The following is a 6,044-nucleotide window of genomic DNA, read 5'->3' as shown; positions in this document are numbered from 1 at the left end:
ACAGAGACCTATCCAGCAAATTGATTTTCAAGAAGACTTTTCATTAAATTAAGCCCTTAATTGAGGCCATATTATAGGGTACTGTCCCACATAAGGATAGGTGAAATAGATACCATTATATTGAAAGAGACAGAAATGGAGTAAAGCCAAACATTTGTTAAGGTATACTGTTTCTGGGTGTAGGGAGATGGAGAGGTGGTTAAGATCTCTTCATGATTTTACAGAGGACCCAGGTTTGTTTCCTAGAATGCATATCAGGTGGCTCATAATTACCTGCTCACACACCCACTCCTGGACTCTATGGGCGTTTCATTCAGGTCCACCCCATAAAACACCAACACACACACACACACACACACACAAAGGGAAAGAGAGAGAGAGAGACAAGCATAGATAAAAATAAACTAAAAAACCCTACACCTGTAGTTTCCCACAAATAAGGCTGCCTAAACATGAGCTAAACAAGGACAACAACAGACACGGCAAAGTGGATGCAGAAAGCCCATGAGGCCTCAAGCCTACACAAAGAACGACAGGCAACCAAGGGATGCTGAGAGTTGGGGAAATAGTCTTCCTCGGGAAAAGCCAGTGTCCAGTGCCGGATGGTCAACACAGAAAGCATGCATACAAGGAACATTAAACAGACTGCTCGGGTTGTATTTATATGTGTGGGAATTTTAAATGAGGTATTATTTCAGAACCAAATGCAAACATTAGTTCAGTCACGAAAGCTTTGTGCATCGTCTTATTTCAACTGAATGATTTTGTTTAAAATCCCCTCTCTCTGTCTCTTTCACTGAAACACACACACATTTACAGACACAGATACACAGATGTACAGACACTCACACACACACACACACACACACACACACAACGGGGATCATTCTGCACTCTGCTCAGGGCCTCCCATATGCAGGAAAAGCACCCTACCACTGAGTTCTACCTGAAGCCTCAAGGCCTTTAGTTGACATGTAAAACCAAAGCATTTTGTACCAATATTTCACTTTGCTTCTATCTGAGGTTCTGCCTACCATCAAAACCCAAAGAAATGTATCTCTGTTATAAACTAAAGAAAGTTATATAGCATTTTTTCCTTGTTTACCCATAACTAACTTGTACTTTTCCTATTTTATGACATTGAGTACTTAGTAGATAATTTAATAATAATTATAAAATAGAGAAAATAATTACTCCTAGCTATATTTTAGAAGCTGCAATTAGCATCTTATCTGGGAATTTCAGTTTTATTATTATTTAATTTACTGTGTAAACATGTAATTCAGTACGTTCATATAATTTGTTTAAGCAAATGGCTCTTAAGAAAATAAATAGAATAGGTACGTTTGTCTGAAATCAGACAAGCGTGGCCTCGGGGCACTTTCCTGTGTATTTCCTTTTCTTCATCGGGGGCCCTAACGAGCAGGCTCCAGTATGACTACAGCACTCCTCTTTCAGAATGGAGCATGCATTTAAATTACAGGACTTGTCCCCATTTTAACATGTAAAGGAAAGCTGGTAGGAAATCACTCCGTGGTGCCGCTGGTGGGCTGAGGAAGGAGGAAGCCGAGATGCTGAGGAGGAATTTTCTGCTGTTCTGTGGTGCCGGAGACTGAACACAAGGTTTGCGCTGCGGGGCCAACCCGGCCGCCTTCAAATATCTCGCAGAGAAAATTGCTCTTGTGATTTTGTTTTGTTTTTCTGTCTTGGATTCTTGCTTAGCAAAGTGGAATTATCTTTTTGAAAGAGTTTGTTCCGGGTGACATTTACATTGCTTTGTTTATATTCAGATTTAAACTTTATTAGATATAATTGCAACATGCAAACCTAGTATTGGAAAGTTATTACTAAGTAAAATAAAGACATTATAATATAAATAAATTATAATACATTATTAACATACATGTGTGCAGAGTGTGTGTGTCTGTGTAAGTGTGCAGCATGTGTGTGTGTGTGTGCTTTTTTTTGAGGTTCTTTTTATTTAACTTTTATTAATTACACTTTATTAATTTTATATCCCCCCATAAGCCCCTCCCTCCTCCCCTCCTGGTCCCACCCTCCCCCCCTTCTGCATGCATGCCCCTCCCCAAGTCCACTGATAGGGGAGGTCCTCCTCTCCTTCTTTCTGATCTTAGTCTATCAGTTCTCATCAGAAGTGGCTGCATTGTCAGGGTTCTAGGTTATCTCCATGAATAGTCCTTGGATTTTTAAGGCCAGATGGAGGCAATACCCTTCTGGAAGTGCATTAATAGGTGGTTGTGAGTTTCATGGAATAAAGTGAGTGCTGGAAAATGAACTTGGGTGCTCCAAAAGAGCAAGCCAAGTGCTCTTAACTGCTGGACTGTGGTCCCTCATGCCCCTGGGGTGTTTTTAAAATCATTATTTATCTTCACCTAAACAGTGCTAAGCTTCCACCTTGGCTGAATCACAGTGAAATCCCCATTTGCTCTTTTAGCCTTAAAATGACCTGGGTCCTTTAGGCAGGCTGGTCAATGACACAAAAAGGCCCACTGAAATGCAGCACATCTTGAAAAGCGCTAATCAGTCCATTGCTTTCTCACCTACATAAATAAATAAGGAAAACAAAGTTATGACCTTTTTCAGTTTGAAATCACAAGTTGTAAGGTATTAAAAATCAGTCTATAAATTGGGGCTAAAGATAGTTCAACAGTTAAAAAGCACTTGCCACTCTTGCACAGGATCCAAATTCAGTTTTCAATACCCATCCCGTAGCTCTTACTTACCTGTAACTCCATTTTTAGGAAACCCAACACCCCTTCAGGCTTCTGTGGGCACCAGGCATACACAGAGTACACACACACATGCAGATACTCACCCACATACATAAATTAAAGATAAATAAATACGAAAAATGAATTTAAGACATCAGGGTTTTACAATGATAACCAAAGAAGAGCCTATTGATTTTAAAGTGCTGGATAACATGGGAAGGGCTATAGTGAGGGAGGAAGGAGGTATGGGATGGAATAAGGAAAACAGGGAGTGATATAATTACATTTAAACTAAAAATGTAAAAGCAAAAACATAAAGAGGAAAAGATCTATAAACTTATAAATTATTTCTCAAAGGTTTTGCTACAGTTGTGTTTTAATTTCTCAGCAAAAGAGATAGAGACTAGTTAAAGCATGGCCCTGAACAACAAGCAAACTCAATTTATTGACTGTTTACTTCCTAAGGTAACTGACAATTTAGATACAAGAGATTTCCTTAATAAGCTGAATTAACGGTGCTTTTATTTTCAAAATGCCAAAAGTCTATCATGCTTTATGCATTTTAAATTTTTATATAAATATCATTATAATCAATATGTAATTTCTTAAATCAAAATTATAAGAACATGCAAACTTCTACTTCTCTTAGATCTAAATCAAATTGAGATAAATAAATCAATGTAATAAAGTCCTTAGTTAAAAAGAACAAATGAAGTCCTTAGTTTAAAAAAGACAAATGGGATGGACATTGGATGTAGGAGAAAGCAAGTAACAGGACAGAAGCCTACCACTGAGGGCTTCTGAAAGTCTCTACCTAGCAGTGTATCAAAGCAGATACTGAGACTCATAACCAAACCTTCGGCAGAGTGCAGGGAATCATATGAAAGAAGGGGGAGTTAGTATGACCTGGAGAGGACAGGAGCTCCACAAGGACCAAATATATTAGGGCACAGGGGTCTTTTAGGAGACTGTTTCTGCAACCAAGGACCATGTATGGATGTAACCTAGAACCCCTGCTCGGATGTAGCCCATCATAGCTCAGTATCCAAGAGGGTTACCCTAGTAAGGGGAACAGGAACTATTTCTGACATGAAATCAATAACTGGCTCTTTGACCCCCCAAACACACACACCCGAGGGAGGAGCAGCCTTACTAGGCCACAGGGAAGGACTTTGCAGCCAGGCCTGAACATACCTGATAAGCTAGGGTCAGATAAAAGGGGGGAAGGTCCTCCCCAATCAGTGGACTTGGAAAGGGGCAGGGAGGAGATGAGGGAGGGAGGGTGAGATTGGGAGGGCATAAGGGATACAGAGTTAATAAAATGTAACTAATAATAAAAAAATAAAAATAAATAATTAATTAAAAAATATTGGTCATAGTCCATCATAGGAGCATATTGCTTTACAAATAAGTTATTTTAATTTTTACTAAGCATTTTATATTTAAGTAAGTAGTATTCAAGATAAGCCTAGTATTTTTCTCATGGGGTATATGTAAAGTCACAGTGTTTAACTTTCTTTTTGAGATGACAAGAATAAATACATGAGGAAAAATTTACATTTTAGTAGTGAAATCCTGAAGACAACTTTGGTTCAACCATTTGTCAGGGAAATAATCCCATCGGTACATACAACCCAGCGAGCAGGACTTAAAGACAGTTGATTTGAGAAACTACAGAAGTTTGTGTCTTTCTATAAATGTCTGGTTGGTTGTCTTCAATTTATAACTGACTTGCCCCAGATATCTGGCAAGGTGTTTGAAGATTCCTTTGCTCATTTTTATCATGTGTGTTTCTGAACGCCATAGAACACAAGCAGTAGTAAAAATTGATGGGAAATGGGAAGGTCAGAAATTGACCACAGTTCATGACCTCTAACAAATTCATAAACAAGTCAAAATCTAAGAATGACAACTCCAATACAGAAAGAAGAAAAGAATCAAGAGACAAATTCTTGTCATTTATTTCCCACTGGGCTGGAGTGAGAGAAAGAGAGAAAAAAAAAAAAAAGAGCTGGTGATGTTTAGAGATATTTCTCATGAGACCAAAATCCCATGGTATTTGTAACCTGATTTCCAGACCAGAGGAATTCTGACAGACATTCAAACTTTGAACTGTTATGCAAACCAAAGTAATATACCCTGAGAGCATATCCTTCATTCAGTTTGACTTCAGTGGGAGAATAAGCAGGAGGAACAGCTGGGCTACCAAGGTCAAAGGTCTGAATGGCAATCCTATCAAGAAAGGCCCAAACAACAACAACAAAAATAGATATTCATGGTTTAGGCATGATTGTTTCAGGTCCACAATTAAAAGGCTTCTCCTGTGTTTAGTAGAGACTGGAAATGATGTTTAAACAATTGTCCACACCAGATCATTTTCCTATGCTTTTTTTCACCCAACCACAGTTCCTAAGGAAAAAAAAAATGCATGCTTCCCCAAAGCAATAATACAGGAATACAAATGATTTTGCCAATCCTTCATAGATGTGTGATAAATCACATGGCATTTAGGAGAAAGTTCAAAGTGGGAACCAGAGGAAGATATATGCATAAGATTCTAGGTGGTAAAAAAGTAAAGTTCTGTGGCAAGGCCAGGCCCCTTACTCTGCTGGCCAGTAGATGAATTGTCAAACAAATGTAACCAAAGCCTAGGCTTTGGGAGTGTTTACTGCAAACTACATTATTACAGGCAACTGTCTTTCAGATCCAAACAAGAATTGGTGATGGCACAGGAGAAATGGACCAACAGTAAAGATTCCCCGAGTTCACTTTTCAGCACCCACTTTGGATGGCTCATAATCATTAAGCTTCAGCTTCATAGGACTAAAACACTGGCTTCCGGTTTCCACAGGCACACATGCACATATGCATGCACACAGACACGCACTCACACACTTGGCATACATTTACACATACATAGACCCATATACACACACCCCCAAACAGAAAAAAAAAACGATTAAAAAATTTATCTTAATTTTTTTCATGGAAAGCTTCTTGAGACATGCCCGTTCTTAAAAAAAGAAATGTATTGAACAATATAAAACACAATGGGAGAAGGAAAAAAAAAAGAAAAAGAAAAAGAAAAGAAACCCAAAGAGTCATTTCTTTAGGGAGGTCAGTGGGTTCCAGCCTATAGACTTTCATTTTCCCAGCATGAATTGGTGAAATCCTGAGGCTCTAAAGTGTAGTCACAGATAGTAAAACTGCTTCTACAGATAATCTGTTTATTTGACTATATTTCTGGGTTTTCTTCTGCTACATTTTATAAATTAGACATTTGACAAAGGCATTTTACATACAGAAAAGAAG

Source organism: Meriones unguiculatus, chromosome 7 (assembly GCF_030254825.1).
Source record: "Meriones unguiculatus strain TT.TT164.6M chromosome 7, Bangor_MerUng_6.1, whole genome shotgun sequence".
Classification (NCBI taxonomy): Eukaryota; Metazoa; Chordata; class Mammalia; order Rodentia; family Muridae; genus Meriones; species Meriones unguiculatus.
Note: the sequence above shows the minus strand (reverse complement) of the source record.